Below are 21,112 nucleotides of genomic sequence, written 5' to 3' on the forward strand. Positions count from 1 at the left end.
AAAGTCAAAACGAAATCTAAAGGGCAATGAACAAGAAGATAAGTTTATTGTGGAATACCCGGTAGTTATATTTACTATGCCTGTCCATACATGAGGATACTTATCTGTTGGTCAGTTATATGTGAATGTATGGACTATTAATACAGAAGAGTAATTTTCCAGACATGTTATTTGAACCCTGCTTTTAACAAGACTTTTCTGGATTTTTTAACTTGGTAGTTCAAATGTCAACACCCTTCATGAAGACATGGTTACCTGGTAATTCCATCCAGTCACATTATTTTTACTCTGAGCTGCCAAGTCTGTTATTTCTCCTAGATACAGCAGGCTTGCAACTGAATGGAGGTATTTAGGGGATATGAGAACTGCCAGATTACAGTCTTTCAGAGGTTACAGTATTACTTACCAGGGAGCCACACTAGCCCAGAGGTCTAATTAGTTCACCTACAGTGATCCTTAGCCAGTCATCTCTGAGGTTGTGAGTTCCAACCTTGCTTGTGGCAAGGTGTGTTTGACTTCTATCTTAGTTGACAAGGATTGCCAGTTTTCCTGTCGAAGGTCTGTGGTTACACAAGCGTCCTCCACAACAAAAACTGTCTGCCATGATATAGCCAAGGTTGCTGAAAATGGTGTATAACTTCAAGTAAAAAACAAACTAACTTACCAGTTTTGAGATGGTTTATATTTGCCATTTAAAGTTATTTGTAGGGGATAATTATTCTTTGGGTAAAGTCAGTTTATGTCAATTACATTAAGAAAATAATGGAAAGGTCAAGATCCCCTGAAAAAACTTTTGTTACTTTGAATTAAAACCAACTGCTATTTTTGTCTCTCCTTGATGGAGTCAAAAAGCGAGACATAGGTATGCTGTTTCCAGCTGCAGCTGCATCAACAATGTATTAGTTTGTGATTAGGTCAGTTTATGGGGAACCACTAGTGGTTGGTCAATGATATTTGGTATGCAGTTGTATTAGCATTGGCACATCTCATATCGATGGAGATTGTTTGGCCCTGTACCTTCAGTCATGGTTGATTGACTTTGAATATTTTGCACAACTTACATGTATACGTATTGATATTTTAATTTCAACATTTGCATTTTACTATCAAAATAATAGAAAGGCGAGACATATCTCTGTGTTAACAGTTTATGCAAATATCTATTGTTATTTATGAGTATACTCAACCCTTCCACTACAAAATTTAATGTTTATTACCTAATAAGAAAAAGAACTAATAACCAATAGTAAAGTTATCTGTAAAGGGGGTCATAAATATAAAAATAAGGAGAGATGTGGTATGATTGCCAATGAGACAACTATCCACCAAAGCTCAAATGATGTGGATGTAAGTAGTTATAGGCAACCGTACGACATTCAACAATGGGAAAAACCCATACCGTAAAGTCCTATAAAAGGCCCGGACATGAAAAATATGAAACATTTCAATTAGAAAACTAACGGCCTAATTTATAACAAAACAATTTACAGGACTTTATTTCCTGCTCACTAGCATTAAAGAGGGAAAGTTTGACTCTTGTTTTTGAATACAACCAGATTTGTTCAGTTTTCCTTATTAAGTTCTAAATAATACATTGTAAAATATTGATGAAATTTCATTTTTACAGTCAACTTATAAGTTACAACACTGTTTAGCTCTTGAGTTAATTAGGTCACTGTCATCTACATTTAAGTGATTCTGACTATTTTTTATGTACAACTTTTTAATGCTATTATTAAAATCTTTTGCTGGTTGTCTTGCATTAGGTAACATACTTCAGATTATTTTCCAATGAATAATATTTAGGTTACCTACCCTTTTGGTATTTTGTAAACATTTTTGATAAAGCCAAAATTTCAGAATATTTTTGCTATTTGGTCCTCGTGCCAACATTTTTGTCACAGAATTGATCTGCATTTCAAGCATCACTCACTTAAATCAGGTTTTAAGCTTAAGTTCATAAATCAAACTATTTTTCATATTGTATTTGAAAGTAGACCATGCAGGTCTCAAAGAGTATAAAAATTGTCTTCCTTAGGTAAAAAAACTTGTAGAGGGAAGAAGATTGTATAAATTCAATTAATGATTTCCTGATTTTGTTTAACAGTTTACTTACTATCAAAGGATGTTATCCAGTATTCTGTAAGGGATTCCAAAGGAGGAACAGACATATCATTTAATACATTCTAAGGAGAGTTCACCTAACACTTTCCATAGACAAAGGTAAATATGTATAAAGATTTTGAAAGTGTCAAGGGTTCTAAACATTGAACAGCCCAGACTTCAGGGCCATGATGGCAAAATGGTCTACGGTGAATATAGACATCCATGCACTACATAAGGGGCTAGAAAGACTATTAGGTGTTTACACCTGGACTCAATATACTGATATGAGATAGAGTTGTGGGCCAGTGGTTTACTCCAGGCTACCAGGTTTCTGGTTTGATTACATAAATGTATAGAATGAGGCATCAAACACACCAGACTTGAAGGAATCTTAAACAATGTCTTTCAGTAACTGGGATATTGTTATTTTACATTCTGAAACGAAATGTTTTCTTGTGTAACAACTTTCTGACAATTAATGTTTGGCAAATTAGGCCCAAACTATACCTTTCCCTTTAGAGGATATATGAGCGGCATTTACCAGGAATTACTTAAAACCCATTTGAATATGGCCAGCTTTTGTCCTTGATTTGGTTGTAAATTCCTAGCCTTATGCAAAATAGAAAACATTAAGATCCACTCCTGTTGACAGTACTGTCTACAGCCAATTAACCTAAAAAGTAGCATGACCTTTACATGTAGAAACTCAATTAAAATGTTATATTTGCTAAAATAGCTGTGAAATATCATTTAAAAATATTAGCACCTTTACACCTTTATTAAGGTTCCTCCATATAAAGTGAGAATGGATAAAGTTTAAATTATATGTGTCAAAATTGTATAAAAAATGTGATTTGTCAATCCAAAAGTTAAAATTTGTCGACAAAATTTACTGTTTTCTTAATAAAAAAATTGATTGATTGATTGTTGCTTGATTAATGTCCAGTGTTAAAAAATATGATTAATTAGATTACTGCTGAGATCAAATAAGACCCATTTAAAAAAAGCAAAATTGTGCAAGTCTTATTTGTATTTTTTTTTTTTTCTATATTTATTTTTTTGTTTTCTATTTGTATTTTTGCCACATGCTTATTTAGTTTACTGACAATCAAGATTTGAATTGAATTCTACTAAATGATATCTTGATTTCTTTAAAAGGGAAATTCAAATAACCAATCGTACAAGTTACTTCATTGTTTTCCTATCTTTCCTTAATATACAAGACATTTCATACCCCTGATAGCGTTAGAGTATCATATAAAATCAAATTATTAAAACAATTATATAGCATAAGGTATATAAATACAAATGCACTATGAATAATAAACATTTAACAAGAAAAACCACTGAACTGCTTGATAGATCACTTATAAGATAATTAAAATTACTTCCGAAAAGTTAGATTTTGATGAAACTGTGTATAAAAAAACAATGAAAAACTTGTACAATAATCAAATATGGAGACAGACCATTGCCATAACCAGGCAGACTATGTCACCTGGGTTCTTTGTCATAAAACTTTACTCAGTACTCGGAGTACAAGATTTGTGCTCAAAACACAAAATCCAGTAATTTGATTGGTTGATTTCTGCGTCTGAATCGTGCTCAAAAGTCTTATGACCGCAAGGCCTGAACTTTTATCAAAAATGGAGATATAACACATTAATAAGAGGGGTTAGACAGGGATAAGGAATGAGGGGGAGAGATACTGAACAAATTTTTTTCCTGTTTTTTGAGTAGGGTTGGGTGGGAAGTTGGAATCAGGAATCCACCTGTGCATCCCCTCTCATGATGAAACAATGAATTGTATGTGCTTTTTTTACATTAATATTGTGTAAGAATTGTTATGCATTACACTTAATTTTTAAGACATGTGCACTGTTAAAATACAAAAAGTACAAATAATTGTCCATGACAAAAAGTTTGAGATGGGTGTGAAGACAAGGTCTAATGAAAGTTGATGTGATTCATAGCTCAACCAGATCCATCTTCATTAAAAATCATCAAATTTTGTTTTCATCCTGTCGTTATAAGATGTATACTAATTCATCATTACATCCTTAGGCAAGGACAACCATCATGGGGACAAATTTTATACAACACGATTTATACAGACAAATTTTAATACTGGCTGTATCATTTATCATCAGTATATAAGTGTTTCCCGCCAAAACAGGAAACATTTATTTAGACACCTGATAGGCCCCTAGTTGTCGTCAGCTATTATTTTGGTCATCTGATTTTGAAATGTTAAAAAAAAAAATGTTGTCGGTTTTTATATCAAGGTTAAGTGCCCTACTTGAAATGTTTTAAGGTTATATATTCTTCAGAGACTTTTTTCATCAAGGGATGGTCAATAATTTGTCATACCTACTTACAAAGAATTAAGTATCATTATAATTATAAAGTGTTTTAAAGTTATTTACATTTTTAATAATATATGATAAAAAGATGTATTAATATACCGGTATATAAAAATACCAGTAAGTAGAAACTGAAATAAGCTTAATGAATTAAACAAACTGTAAAAAAAAGAAAAGAGATTTAGATTCAATAATGTGCTTCCTGAGTGTTCTAGTAAAAAAGTATTGAAAATGGTAAACTTTTAAAATTATGTTTCAATTAGATAGAATGAAACATAGTTTCAAAATTCCTTGCAAATGACATACTGGGGTGATGGTTTTACACCACTGAAAAACTTGGTAAATGCCCTTTTCTGGCAGTTCATCCATTGTCAGAATATCCAGCCTTTGTACTTTTCTGATTTCTTCTTGAGTTTATCTTTAAATTGTTAACACTTCTTCAAAGCTGAACCCAATGGCTTATCATGGTTTGATGAAAAATCTGATGTTTGAGGTCAAAGCTAATATATTTATTGAAATGGTGTCCATGCCATATCTTTATTCTGCATCCAAGTCTACTTTCCCCAATTCTACAAGTGTACATTTTGGCATTGACCAATGTGATATCTTGTTGGTGTCGCAGCTGAAAAATCTATTGGTGTGCGAGTTTTATAAGGTCTTTAAGTACCTTTTCACATTAAACAATTTATAAACTTGAAAATCCTGATCACACTGGAAAAAGTTTCAAATCGTGTCAAGTCATACATTTTCATGCAACTATAATCTGTAATCTGTTTATGCCTGCCTTATGGAGGTAGAGGACATTATGTTTTCTGGTCTGTTCATCCATCTGCCTGTTAGTCCACCCTGTATCAGGTTAAAGTTTTTGGTTAAGGTAGTTTAGAATAAAAATGTGGTATCAAAATACGGTTTTGACCCAAATTTCTTGGTTCACTTGACATAGAAAATATGAAAGTGTGAAATAAGTACATTCTCAGGTTAAAGTTTTGTTAAAGTAGTTTACAATTAAGTTGTGGTCGCATCAACTTGAAACTTAGTACACTTATAAAAATAGGAAGATGTGGTATGATTGCCAAAAATAAGAAGATGTGGTATGATTGCCAAAAATAAGAAGATGTGGTATGATTGCCAATGAGGCAACTCTACAGCAGAGACCAAATGACGTAGAAATTAAGATGTATAGGTCACTGTACACCTTCAAAAACGAGCAAAACCCACATGCATAGTAACCACATGTTCATTATGGTTTGAAATTGTTTTTTTAAGATATGCCAAATTAGGCCTTTGACCCACAACTTGTAATTTCTGGACACGGAAATGTGATAGTGGGAGGGGTATGGTGTCATATGCACACTTATTCTTAGGGTTTTTTATAAGCTTAAACCAAGTTCATAAGTAGTAAAATATTGTTAGAGCCAGTGACTTCTTCAATTGTGCCAAAGCCGCAGCAAATTTTAATTTGGAGTTCACCTACAGTACAAAGTTAGCATTGGGTAAAATGTGCACACTTGAGGGATACATATTATATAATATTTACATTAATTTTATACTTGTTCAGTTACTACCCTTTGATTGTTTTAGCAACATAGTCCCAGTGTTTGCCATTATACATGGTATGGCTATTTGTCCGTCATAAGAGGACATCAAAAAGTTTCCCACAGAATTTTGATGAGACAAGAAAATGTTTTTGATTCCACTTTGTGAAAGTCATTTTGCATGATGTCAGCTGTTTAAAAAGTGTTACAGAATCCCAAATAGCAAGAAGTCTATAGTTCCAATAGAAATTGAATCCTTTTTTGTATACTATTTGATACAAAGAAAAAATGTTTATGTTAAAGGTATAAATCATGTATAATGTGTTATAGGTTTTTAAGCTTAAAAAGTGAATTATTGCTATGCAGACTAGATGATGCCCAGAAACAATACAACTTTTACAACACTTCAGACTTGAAAAGACTCAGACATTAATATAACAAAAAATAAATGTTGTCTGTCGAGTGCACAAATTACATTAACACAGAAGTGTAAATCATTTTATTGATCAGTAATAAATAAATCTTTTTTAAAAGATTGATAGAAAAATAAATGTTGCAAAAAAAATCTGTGATTGATGAAATTTTAGGTAAAATTTTTGTATGATAAAGATCAAAGAAATTACATATGTCTTAACAGCAGACCAACAGAAAAAAAATTATCATGCTTGGAGACCTCTTTATTTTTCATCTGCAGATATGGCTGCTTCCACAACTATGTCAAGCTCTGTTTTGTTTTTCATGGACTAATTGAACTACCAATTTAAGCCACAAATTATTAATTTTTTAAATTTCATCATAAGCCACAAATAAAACTTCTTTTATTGGTTAAGATACACCATCAACAGTAACATATTGTTACCTATGTGTATGGTAGTGTTTACATTGATTTTACTTCGGTTAAGGCAGATGGGCCTTTATAGTATAAATTCCATCTTTTGTAGATTTAAACTATAATTGTGAATACATAGACAGATGTCCCCTATCTACGTGATCTTCTGATGACTTAACTGGAATAAAAAACTTTTCAAATGATTGTTTGAACTATTACATCTCATCTTGTGCCATTAATTTACCGTGGATCAATTTTTCTTTGATCATTCAGGAAGATATTTGGGTACTTATTATAACGAATCAGGATCGTCACAGCAGATGATTACCGATTTTGTCAATGTCTTTTCAGAAAAAGCTCGTAAACATGAATACAATCGTGAATGTTGCTTCAGTTTCACAAAAAAAATCAATCGTTTATTTTTCATTTGGTAAACTGATATTGGAAATGTAGAGATAATTAGTAATTTCCATAATATTATCATTCGTCTTCTTCAAAACTGTGTATCCAGCGCTTCAGCGATATCACGGCTTAACAAGATGAGTCATTTTTATCAGAAAACATTAGGATATTTTTTTTAATTTGAAAGTTAATAATAATCCTTTTTTATAAGATGAGTGTAACACAATCACTCCAAATGGAAAGGGGAGGAAATTGGCTTGTGACATGAACAATGGTTACTATGGTGACATGATAATCAGAAGAATAATTTCTGCAATTAAAGGCATCGTCTTGAATTTCAGCAGTAATCTGCCTAAGGTTTCCTTCACTTTCCACAGCTGTGCACTAATTAGGACTGACTGATGCCATTAATGGTCCGAGATTCTCATAATGATTTATATACCGAACATGGATTTAAAAAAAAAAAATTGATTTAAGTGTTTGGTCCAATCAAAGTTATTAAGTCGAGTTATATGTCCAGAAGCAAATTCAGAATCAACTTTGTACTTTATTTTTCATGGGAGCATGGAAATTGTTTCTTTTTGCATTTAAATAAGACTGGCTGTATATTACGATGTTTCAAACTTTGAATGCTGGTTTTCAAGCATATTTTTTTCTTCATAATGTCACAGTTCTTTTGCTTGCTTGTAAACTGACTAAACTGGATTCATTTTAAAGTGTGGTTTTCAACATGCTATTGCTTTCGAAATTAACTGAATCTCAGTTATAAAATATTTCTAGAGTTTTAAAAATCCCAGGTAAGGTCCTTGTTTTGAGCAGATGGGAAATGGAAAAAACTGAATTATCCCACTGGGAGCAGATAACATCATTTTATAAGAAGAGATTTAATGAGTGAAATGTATTATTGTTTATTTCCCAGAGTGTCCCAAGAGATCCCTGGAAAATCCATTGCAATCCATCACTGTTGGGGCATGTTTCAATACAAAAACATGCCTTATCAGAGCCACACAGCACAGAAGAGCATAAGGCCATACTATTAGAAGTGGAAATGTTTTCCTGTAATTATTTTAATTAATGACTAAAGGTCAGAAAGGCAGACATTTGGTTGATCATGTGGCAAAAGTTCCAAATGGGTTTAATGTGTGCTGGTAGTGTTTGCATATGTGATTGGTCAGTTTAAATGTTGTAAAAGAAGATTCTACAGTTTTCATTATGAATGACTTTGATTAAGTGTCAGAAATCACTAGTCTTTAACATTTTTAAAACTTGTAGAATTCCATGGTTTAATTGTTTTGATGATAAATTTTAAGCATATGATTTGAACTCAAGTTTTCTTTAAGATAAACTGCATGTTTTAGGTGAGTCAGTAGGGTTCATTCGTGTAATAAATGTAAATAAATATCAACACTTATAAATACTTTTATCTTGGTAAATATTTACACAGTAAGAATGTAAAAACTATTGTTCACCGCCTGCTGTATGACAAAATCTTCCATCTGTTATGAAATTACGCAGAAACTGCTATTTTCAGAGGCATGTTAGAATGCAAAAAGAGTTGCATTTTAATTTGATATCAAAGGAAACTGGTTTTTTTTGTGTAAATTGAAAGTTAAAGATATGGATGAAATTGTAATTTCATATCTGTTGGTGTCAAGCTATTGATTTATTGGATAGATAAATATTGTATATATGGTCAAAGTCAGAGACATTAATCCAATATGACCTTCACCTTAATTACAAGTCCTGCTTGGATAATTATCATTAATTTGACAAATTATTGATGTAGGCATGAGTTATGGATTGATTGGTGTGATAATCCAGGTTTTGTGACAGGTGAAAGGGAGGATATGGGAGATGACAAGTACTTTTGACAACTTGTCTGAAACTGCATGTATAATTAATCCCATTAGCTACTCTAAGGATCTATAACCAAGGCCACAAGAGGAGTTTATTGGTTTTGACAGGTAGGGATGGAAAAGCATGCATGAAGAACCCATTAGTGATTTCCAAGATCTATACATGTAATACAGTCTGGTGTTGCTGTAATGAAAATTGGGGATGACATCTTGAAATGACATGGACAAAAACAGCATGTGTGAATCCCATTGCCTGTCAAAACTTACATTTGTCATTTTTTTATAAAGTTTATTTGTGTGAATATATAACTGCTATAGTGACTTTGTTTGGTTAAATTTAACAGCCAAAATAAATCAGTGTAATTTACAGGTTTGTTTTTAAATTTGTCTGGAAATAAAACATTTTCATTGATTTGTTTTCGTCACGACAGAAACATTTGAAATAACCAAATAAAAGAAATTGTTTTTCAAAAGGTCTTTATTAGCTGTGCTAAATTAAGGGTGCGTCTAAACACTGCTAAGGACTCCTTAGTGCACTAAGGACTTATAATATGCCACTATGGACTAAAAGGGGTGCTTTTACATGTAAAAAGATTTCATTTTATGGTAGAGATTGATATTTAATGCATAAATTCCAAATTTTATAGAAAATGGATCACAAATAAATGAGTAAATGGACAATGTTTAGGCACATGCTGGTTTTTCTTTGATATTGCCGAAAATCAGTGAACCGTTAGACACATGTCAAATTACATAATTGATTACACTTTTATCTTTAAAAAAATGAAAAATTAATTATTTGCATAAGAAAATAACCAGACATTAGATATGTTTACCATAGAAACACTTAGGGATTTATTATTGTTTTTAAATATTTTTTTTTAATTCAACATATATAGTTTAAATCTAAAGTATACATTGGTTAAGAAAATTATAACATTTGTAATATTTGATACTTCATAATCTATTTCTTAAACGACTTATTGTCCTGAATATGCATGAAATATTTGCCACTGTGTGTTAAGCAACCAATAATCAATCAATAAAATATTTAGTTTCTTGGTAAATTTCTATATCTGCCCATTTCTGCTTTCAAGAAAAAGTTGCTTGATCAGGTATCGAAATAAAAAGATAAGAATTTGATTCTTCCTCTTATTTCAAATCAGATTTTATTTTGCTATTAACAAAATTTTTGATCAATCTGTGATAGAAAAAAAATGTTTATTTTGAAAGACTTTTTTACTTTAAACATTGTAATATCTGTTAAACTTCATCTTTAAGGAATATTTAGTTTTTCTATATGGTTTATCATTACGTGTAGAGGTTTCAAAATCTGCAGCATCCAATCCTGTCTACAAAACTGTACCATCTCCCATAAATCTTTCATATTAGTTAAATTTTTATAGTCTTGTTTGTTTTATAGATTTGTTTAAAAAAATATATTGCAAAGTTCACAAAATCTGTGTAAAGCAGTATTTTCAAGTATAAATTGGTCCATCATAATGATTGAATATAAATTATCTGAATTTTTTATCACTTGTCATATCAGAGACAGAATATAGATCAAAAAGTCACAATTCAGTTCAATTCAGTTGTGATATTTTTCTTTGATTAAAAAAAGACTTATTTGTTGCATCTTTTTTTTAAATTTTCATTCGATATTATTTATTAAAACAACTTTGTTATCAACATTTTCTGAATACATTCAAACATTTGTTAACTACTTTATTCTGATTTTGTCCTCTTTTTTCAAGGATTTTTTTGAAAAGATACAAGTTACAACCATCTAAGGTTGCATAAAACGTATACAAGACTTATTGATAGTGAGGACAGAACAACTGTCAGATGTCTTGAAAACAGTAGGAAAGTGTTGCCAGGTGATACAAAAATTTTGATGTGGAAATGTGGTATGGTAATAAAATCCAGTGACATATGGAGAGAGAAAAACAGGAAATGAGGAAAGAATGTGAATTTTTTATTTCCTCTGAACATATTTTTGTTATAAACATGTGATAAGATGACTTCAGTCATTGAAGTACCTTTGAATACAATTTTCATAGAAAAAAACGAACTTCAAAACTATCTAAAAAGATTAATGATATCATGTACATGGCTTCCGTTTCTATGTATATATAGAGATCAGATTTTCATCACAAGTATAATGAAAAAATGAGCACATGTAACCACATCAAGGTTTTATATGTCTGGAAGATGAAATAGTTGGTTTTGAAGGTTAATGATTTCTATGAAGTTTACAAAAAATATGTATTTGTTGTTTAAAATATAGGGAAATTTCCAAAAATGTCCCTAGAAATATAATATTTGTATAGTTTGGTTGACCTCAAAACCACCTGGTCTTCCTTGCATGTTATGATTGCAGACCCTCTGGTCATTTGTCCTACTTTTAACCTCCCTATAACATTTATTTATGAATACATAATTGACACTTTATGGATTTATTTGATTGATTAATTAATTATTGACAGTTTCATAATGGTATATTGGTCTCTTTTTTTTGGCATTGACAAGTTGTGTATTAATATAGGTGTAGACTGCTGATTTGCAAAATTTGACAGAGTTGTATATTTCAGTTTAGTTTCCTGGCAATTGAATGACAGGTGCTTGTGCCATCCCTGTTATATGCAATAAACATGTTAATTAGGACAAGAGATTTTAATTGGAATCTGTTGGATTTTAATGAATGTGTGATATTTATATTGTATTGAATGATTGGTTGACTATAAAATTTGGCACTTTTATATAAAGATAATCAAGAAATCATGCTGTTTCTTGCTGAGGAAAAGGATTTCAAATTTGATATAAAGCAGAACAGAAAGAGATTACAGAATGAAGCATCCAAACAATATAAAGAATCATCATGTATTTGCTAAAAGGATTTCTACCATTGATTAAGCAGATAATTCTCTCTTTAGGTCTTTTAAGACCCTGTCTACACCTGCACAAAATTGAACTGATCTTTATTTGAATTGATCTTAGAAAGACCAGTCCTTGTTTACATTTGCAAAATACAAGATCGAACTCAATCCATCTTATTTAATCTAGTGCGTATACACTGCAATATAATAATAACTGGTCAGACCTAATAACCCTACAATTCGTAAACAAACATTTGTAAAAACTAATTTGTGCATTTCATGCGGAAAATCACACACTGCAAAAATATGGAGACAATAGTTGGGTCATTTGAAATGCGTATGCAAGTATTTTCTTTTTGATTCATTAAAAAAGGGAAATGTCAATGTGTTTGGAGATGAGGAATTTAGGATTTATGAATTCAGAAGAATAATGCAAAACCAGTGGAATGCTTTTCTTTAATAACTTGTCTTGTCCACACGTTCTGTTGATTGGAAAATAATGTTGAACCCTTGAGAGGCAAACATTTATGAGGATATCCTAAACTGGACATGCACAGATATATTTTTATATCAAAATATAACACTTTCACTTCTAAAAGGAGTCATCGTGATCGATCTAAGCATTTACACTCAAAGAAAGATCAATTAAAAAAAATCTTATCTTTTTTAAACCACCTTTGGAGGTAGACTTTTGAGTCCGATTGAAGATCAATCTTTCCCGTTTACATGAGACTAAAGATCGATCTCAGGAAAGAACAACCTTTTTTACTAGTGTTGACGGGGTCTCATGGCCATCCTTAATTAACTATTTTTTAGCAATGGAGAATGAATAATTTGTTAAATGTCTTGTGAGCTCACCGTTACGAAGGAACTGTGAGCTTTTGCCATCACTTGGCGTCAGTCGTCGTCTGGTGTAAACTATTTCAAACATCTCCTCTGAAACTACTGAACCAATTCCAACCAAATTTAATTTGAATGATGCTTAGGGTATCTAGAATAAAGTTTGTGTTTTATTTACTGTTTCGTCAAATAACATGGCCGCCATGGCTAAAAATAGAACATAGGGGTAAATTGCAGTTTTTGGCATATATCTCAAAAACCAAAGCATTTAGAGCAAATCTGACATGGCCTAAAGTGTTCATTAGGTGAAGTTCTATCAGCACTGAAATTTTCAGTTGAATCTGATAACCGATTGTTGGGTTGCTGCCACTAAATTGGTAATTTTAAGGAAATTTTGCAGTTTTTGGTTATTATCTTGAATATTATTAATGATAAAGATAAACTGTAAACAGCAAAGATGTTCAGCAAAGTAAGATCTACAAATAAGTTCCGATGACCAAAATTGTCAATTGTCCCCTTAAGGAGTTATTGCCCTCAAAAATCAATTTTTAACAATTTGTTCATTTAGTTTGCTTACTTTAAAAAATCTTCTCCTTTGAAACTGCTGAATCAACTTCAGCTAAACTTGAGCTGAATGAGTTTCAGAGTATCTAGTATAAATTTTGTATTTTATTTTCTTGTACATCAAAAACATAGCCACTATGGCTAAAATGAAACATAGGGGTAAAATACATTTCTTTGATTTTGAAGAAAATATGACCGATACAAAGAACATTTCAATGGAAGTTTTAAGCCATTCATTAATATATATTGAAAAGCAAAAATAATCATTGATGAAAGATTTAAGCAAAAAATTACAGGTGAGCGATTCAGGCTCTTGAGAGCCTCTTGTTAAGTTTACTTGAGGTTGTTAACTTGCTTTTTCATGTATTTACAGTCAAATCTGATATCTTTGTTTCAATAATAAAATCCCTTCTGTTTACATGACTTTAAATGAAAGGGCTCACAGCCTGGACAGAATAACCAGCCAGCATTGTATATTGCATAATCGCCTATTGCATAAATAGATTGGAATAAAACTTATTATAGCTTGTACCATATCAAATGATTGGAGAGTTCACCATATTTTACCACTCAGTTTAAAATCCTCCCCTGAGCACTAAACGATTTTTAAAGATTTTTCCTGATTTTATTCCACTCGCTTTAGTCTGTAATAATTTGATCTCAGGTTTCAAAGAGCAGCAAAAAGTTAATTAATTCTTAATCATCTGGTAATATGATTTTTTACATAACCCTATCATTATTAAAGCATTGACCCAGTGACTTTTTCATTTATATAGTTTGAGCTGAGATTATTTTAACTATGTGTTATAGTAATCTCACGTTTGAGTCTTTTTTTAAAATTCTTTTTGTATGTTTATACATCAAATTTGAAAGCTTCACATAGGAAATCGATAAGATTTTAATTCAATGTATTAATTTTTAGCGTGATTGAATAATTTGTCATAATCAAAGCCAAATGATCTACACAACTAGATGCCAGGCAAATTGATTGTCATTACACTTAGGTGCCAAATGTCATAATTGTAAGGAGCAATCTTGACCTTCCTATATGATGTCATTTACACACTTATCGCTAATTGCATTTCCTTATTTACCTTGAATGTCAATCAAACCTGTGAACAGGTATTGTTGACAAGTTAGTAAATTCACTGAACTAACCAATAGCCTTTTGACTAACCTGTAAGGATAGGTAACACTTTCGTGATCATGTCGTACACTTATGGGTGAAATAATTGGCAAAGATCAATTAACAACATGATGTAAGAAAGTGCAGACACAGTTATATGTGTTTAATCGTAGACTATTATCTTTTGGTCCAAGGTTAAATGTTTGAATAAACAGAAAATTATACATAACTGTATAAGATAAAATTAAAAAATTTTGGAGGAGAAAATTTGAAATAAGAATTAGATTCATATTTAACAATCTTTGGGGATAAAAATCAAGTTTATTTTTTTTATTTTTTAAATTTATGACATATAAGTACTGGTCATATTTGATTGACATAACAACTGTATATATATAACCTAAACTCATTGCTGTTTGAAATTGAAAAACTTATTAAATGACATAGCAAAATTCAATCATTATATAAATTGTATTCACAATAATTTGATTTTGAAAGTGCATGGATTATCTGTAAAACCTTTCCATCATTGTTTATAGTTATTTGGAGAGAGAAAATGGTTGGGTGGGAGACCGGCTGATTTAGCCAACTTAATAAATTATTAATATAACAATAACAAATCTTGCTAAGTTGATCTCCTTCTGATTTCAGTTTGGAAATTTTATAAATCAAGTAAATTCTTGCTTGGCACAAATCAATTTATGTTCTGTTGAGTAAACTGTTTTTGAATGATGTTTATGAAATTCCGGAGTAACCTTGGAACAGGATAAGAGTAATAAAAGTACAAGATGCTGTCGTCTGCTAATGCATGCACTAATCATAAATATCAAATATCCGCACATTAATTTGGAGAAAATTTCAAAAGAAATTATTAAGTGTAAAATCTTAGAAGGAGTTTTGATGAAAATACGTGTCTAAGTAGAAAATGACTTTCACTACACTAAAATTGTTGAAGTAGCTCATTGTGGAAGTGTTTTGCATTCTATAGAAGCAATTGGTTATGATTTCTATCAATTTTTATTGGGTCTCTGTAGATACAATTAATGTTGTTTCCTGATGGTGTTATGGGTGAAGGAGAGGTCAGTAGTGGTTTCTTTAAGGATAAATGACTATATGAATATTGGTTGTTAGTCAGTATTGAACTTCAATTTAAAGACTTAGATGAACACTTTCAAGATTAAACAGGTCAACTTTTTTCTTATAATCCTTTCAACATGTTCAAGTTATACAAAATTAGTTTTGCATACAATCCTATTAGATTGGAAAAAAAATTATGATTTTTATAGACAAAAACTAAAAGGTCATAACCTTTTTGACATGGGAAAAGTTGCACATTTTCTGCCTGACAATTCTTGTTTCTTCCACTTGTCATCTGTAATTACTTTATATCCTGTTAATTGGAGACATTTCTGAGGTCAATATTTCACCAAAGAGAGATCATTGAATGAATGAATGAGGCAGGAAATTGTTTGATTATGCTTCCTGTGAAGTTTTTATAGTGGTCAGCAATGATTTTGATCATTTGAGCTTACTGACCAGCAGAGGTGGTCTGATAGATGACTGCCATGATGACCCTGCAAATCAATTTGTGTTGGACTAGGTGATGACCATGGCTAGCAGCTGTCAGATTTATTACTGGTCAGATCTTGTTATCATGCCCAATAGCAAGGAATGCTATCAAAAAGTCTTGGTGGAATTTTTTTATACAGTTTATCTAGAATATTTTCATGTAGTCAATTTTTTGGCCTTTTATTACTGCTCATTATTTGGATGGTAAAATTTCTACATATATATATATAAAATATTTTGGCAACTTGTTAGTATGATTGCCCAAAGTGCAATTTTTTTATTTGCATATATACAAATTTGAATTTTGTGCTTTCTTAACAATTAAGGTCAAATGAAAGTGTTTTATTTGTTGACCTGTTTTCCATGTCTAACAAGTGAAATTTGCTAGTCTTAAAGAATTGATTGATTGATTATTGGTGGAGGATGCTGCGGGAGAACCCAGAGAGAAACACTACCTTGAAAAAACTGGCAATCTACTCTAAAAGAAATAATTTTACAAAATATTCATTCAATACAGCTGGAGCCCGCCTCCAGGTGCGGGATTTTCTCACTGTGTTGAAGAGCCCATTGGTGGCCTTCGGCTGTTTTCTGCTCTATGGTAAGGTTGTTGTCTCTTTGACACATTCCCCATTTCCATTCTCAATTTTAATTATTTATAATTTATATAAAACCCAAGCTGCAACATTACTGCTCTAGTACTTTGGTAATTCAGTTGTGATTAATTGTCATGGTATTTGTATGCCATAGATTATTGTACATTTTGATCAGTTGCTTCAGTACTTTTCTAGTTGCTTCTTGGCACTATTTACGAATGACACTTCAGTGCACTCAATATGCAATATACCTTGCTGCATTTTACTTATATGCTCATCTGAAAATATAACAATGCTAAACAATGTGAAAATGTAGATATGGGGTCTATGTCAATGAGACAGCTATCCAACTACAAAAAAAACCCAAAAGACATCTAAAGGGCAATAGAATTTGTCCTCAACAATAGAATTGGTTACACAATAGAACAGGTTATATATAATTGTACCATCTTGATTGCGAACTTGAAAATTTTATTGTACAGTATAAGTACATTTAAATTTTACTGTTTTATATTTAAAGTCTTACAAATAAAAGGGCAATTGATCAAAATAAATTTTAAAAAACAAATTGTTTAGCAAATGCACATTTAATGCAATTCAAGACCTTGTCAATCAAATTGTAGACTCCAAGTGACCTCCTGGATCACAGACAAATTTGTCAGCTCAATAAAGGATATTTATCAAAGTTTGATTGATTGCAAATTATTGACACAATAGAAAGTTATAAAATTGTTTGTCAATCTACAAAAGTCTTCTATCTTGATAAAAATATAAAAAGATAACACCATAGTTTTGTCAACATAATAACTAAACATCTGAAAGAAAAAAAGAGGCGATCGATTTTAGTTGAGCGGTTCATCGACTACAAGTGTTTGGTAATTACTAAGCACTTTGCTACCTTTGATATAATACTAATTATAGGTCAAGGAATCAGTTATGATTTATTATGTGTTATGATTTGCGAAAATATAGTTGTCTGACATTTTCCAATAATTTCTACCTGACTTTTAGGGGGTCTGTGTGGTAAAATACCCCCTGGCTTGAGTAGGATATTGGACATTTTCATATCCCACTTGTCTGTTGGCTCGTCTATTGACTTTGAAATTTATTCTTGAGATTATTGTATTTGGCATTGAAATTTCACTTGGAGAGTTTCTTTTTATGTTGTAGATAAATAAGCAATTGTAAATACAATACAGTGACAAAGTTTTAATATCTCTATTTAACAGTTTAGATTTTTATGGCAGTTAACACATAGAGGTGGAAAGTTTGTTGTTACTGGTAGCATGGCAGTTTTGTGAAAGTCTCTGTTAGAGTATTCACAACATCTCTAAGACTTTGGGCCATTTATAGCTAAAGACCCTTTATTGACCCCTCAATGTGATTTGCTTCCTTTTTAACTCACCTGGTCCTCGGGCCCCATGTGAGCTTATGCCATCACTTGGCGTCCGTCGTCGTCTGTCATTGTCGTTGTAAACTATCAGAATCTTTTCTGAAACTACTCTGCCAAACACCTTCAAACTTTAACTGAATGTTCCTTAGGGTATCTAGTTTATAAATTGTATCCGAAGTTTTGATCCATCAACAAACATTGCCGTCATTGCTAAAAATAGAACATAGGGGACAAAAGCAGTTTTTGGCTTATATCTCAAAAACTACAGCAGTTAGAGCAAAAGTGAAAGGGTGTTAAAGTAATAAATTGGTCATGATCTATCTTTCTTTATGAAATTTTCAGACAAGTTCGACAACCTATTATTGGGTTACTGTTGGAAATAGTTTATTTTTATTAAATTTTACTGTTTTTGGTTATTTTCTTTAATTTTATAATAGATAGAGAGAAAGTATAAATGGCAATAAATGTTCAGCTAAGTAAGATCTACAAATAAGTCAATATGATCAAAATAATCAATTGACCCCTTGAGGAGTTATTGCCCTTAAAATGTTTTTTTTTTTTTTACATTTTTTGTGAAAGTCTAATTACTTTTTCAAAAATCTTCTTCTCTGAAAATACTTAAAAACTTTAATTGAATGTTCCTTAGGGTATCTTGTTTATAGATTGTATTCGGGGATTTGATCCATTAAAAAACGTGGTGGCAGTTTCTAAAAATAGAACATAGGGGTCAAATGAAGTTTTTGGCTTTCATCTAAAAAAATAAAGCATTAAGAGCAAAACTGACATAAGTGAAAGTGTTAAACAGGTTTAGATCTACCTGTCAAGTAATCTTCAGACCAATAGGACAACTTATTGTTGGGTTACTGTCCAGAAATAGTTATTTTTTAGGAAATTTTACAGTTTTGGGTTATGTATTATCTTTAATATTATTATAGACGGGTTTATCTATAATTGACCTAGAAAACATGGGCGCATCCATTAACCTCTCACGTGACCGATCCGCCATTACAACCGTGAAAAATAACGCACGTGTATTGATCAAAACATTATCGATTTTCTGTTTACATTTGTATTTCCTTCATTTTCTTATTTATTTCACTATTGATACTGCCGAAAGTTATAAAAAAAGGTGGAGGCATTTCTTGTGCAGTTAATATTTGTCCAAATAATTGTAGAAAATTTCAGATGTGCAAAAAAAAATCAATAAATAAAATATGTGAACTATACAAGTTGTGCCGACTGCTTTTTAATAAAACTTATGAAAGTAAAATTACACTGGCAGACGAATGTTGACACGTTGTCAAACAAAATTATCTATGAAAATTAATCCGATGACTACAGTGCATCTGTCTCTGTTTGTATAGAAGATCTACACATTAGATGGATCCAGGATTTTGAAAGGGGGGCCGCGGGTCCCCAAACAAGACACAATTTGTAGTGGAAGCGGTAAAAAGTCTGAATTAACCATGAATGAAACTTCATAAGGGGGCCTGGGCACCCCCTAAATCCGTTCCTGCACATTTCTTTAGATAATAATAATGAAACCTACCCCGAGGCTACATGCATGCATTGGATGCAAATCAAACAAGTATGAAGAGACGATTTTTTTTTATACATGACAACTATCTTTAGGCTGCAAAATGAACAGACGTTCCGACAACATTAACTCAGACAAACATATTGTTAACAGAGGAGTAAGGAGTTCAAAATTGAATAAAATCAGGAAACCACGTCAGCGTATAAATAGACATATTATGAATGACAGTTACGCCTTGTTGTATACTTGTCATATGTAACTTAGTTTTCTGTACTTTAGTGGAATAAATACACAATTTACTTTTCAACTATGATATTGCAGATCAGCTGTTGCTTGATCGTACTGATTTAAAGGTTAGCACTTAGTTTGATGTTTGGTTATTTGGGACGGCGCTTTCATATTTCGAAAAGAAAGGCTAGTAAACTATTTTATTCCTAGATGCCAGTTCTTGCTGAAAAACTTAAAGGTTTTACAAACAGCTGCATCCATAGACAAATCATAGCAAAACCTACTATTAAGGGCACTTCTTTATAAACCTCGTCTTAATGGTCCATATATATGAAGGAATGTGTGCTTAAATAGATATAAGAAGATGTGGTATGAGTGCCAATGAGACAACTCTCCATGCAAGTCAAAATTTATAAAAGTAAACCATTATAGGTCAAAGTACGGTCTTCAACAGGGAGCCTTGGCTCACACCAAACAGCAAGCTATAAAAGGCCCCAAAAATTACTAGTGTAAGACCATTCAAACGTGAAAACCAACGGTCTAATCTATAAACAAGTATATATTATATTTAGTCGGATGGTCCAATATACATCCCTAATGTAATACTGTAATTCTGTATTATATATATCGGGGACTCATAAAGGAGTCTAATACAGATTCAGTATGAAAATATACGAGACCTCTGTTTTGGGGTGGTGGGGATGGGGAAATTGGCAAAACACTAAATGACGCTTTTAAAACATAATTCTAAGCATTGCTTTTAATTTACACGTTTGCGTCTTTTGTGGTTTAATGACATTCATTTATTTTCAGCAAGGGCTGGAACACGATGTTATAGGCTATGCATACTAGTAGTTTCATGTCAAGCAATTTTTCTACAAAAGAAATTGGAATAGAACGTCTAATAACTATATGATAACATGGGCCGTGAAAGTTCAAAACTTCTTCCGCCCAATTAAATCGCAAAGTTAGGTCTACATATGGCCTGACGCACTGATAGCATATAGCGCGATTCACGCGGAGACAAAAGTGATACGAAAAAAAATATGTTGGATCACCGCTATTAAAGCATCTATTTTTTAAACCTAGAAAACTTTAAGCTTATGAAGATACAGATTACATTGAAAATGGTCACAAATTCTTATCAGTAATGAATTTTTTAAAAAGTTGCTTTCAAAATATTTTATAATTAGACAGGAAATCTTTTACGTTTCCCATGTGGAAATTGGAAATTCCAAAAGGAAATAATTTTCATTTGCAAAAGGTGATATGTAACATGTATTACCGTTAGAATT

At 31.6% G+C, this 21,112-nt stretch overlaps 1 long non-coding RNA gene across 7 annotated transcripts in view; it reads left to right on the forward strand.

Annotated features, from left to right (window-relative positions):
* LOC127724798 (uncharacterized) overlaps positions 1-21,112 on the forward strand; it is a 145,237-nt gene that overhangs the window by 78,886 nt on the left and 45,239 nt on the right. For 6 of the 7 annotated variants that reach the window (XR_007992716.1, XR_007992710.1, XR_007992740.1 and 3 more), the window contains one exon: positions 2,108-2,223. This is a non-coding gene — a long non-coding RNA (uncharacterized LOC127724798). Of the gene's footprint in view, positions 1-318; positions 506-2,107; positions 2,224-21,112 lie in introns of all 7 variants that reach the window. The other variant, XR_007992728.1, reaches the window with a different exon arrangement.

The sequence above is a fragment of the Mytilus californianus genome, unplaced genomic scaffold (genome assembly GCF_021869535.1).
Source record: "Mytilus californianus isolate M0D057914Y unplaced genomic scaffold, xbMytCali1.0.p SCAF_1, whole genome shotgun sequence".
Taxonomy (NCBI): domain Eukaryota; kingdom Metazoa; phylum Mollusca; class Bivalvia; order Mytilida; family Mytilidae; genus Mytilus; species Mytilus californianus.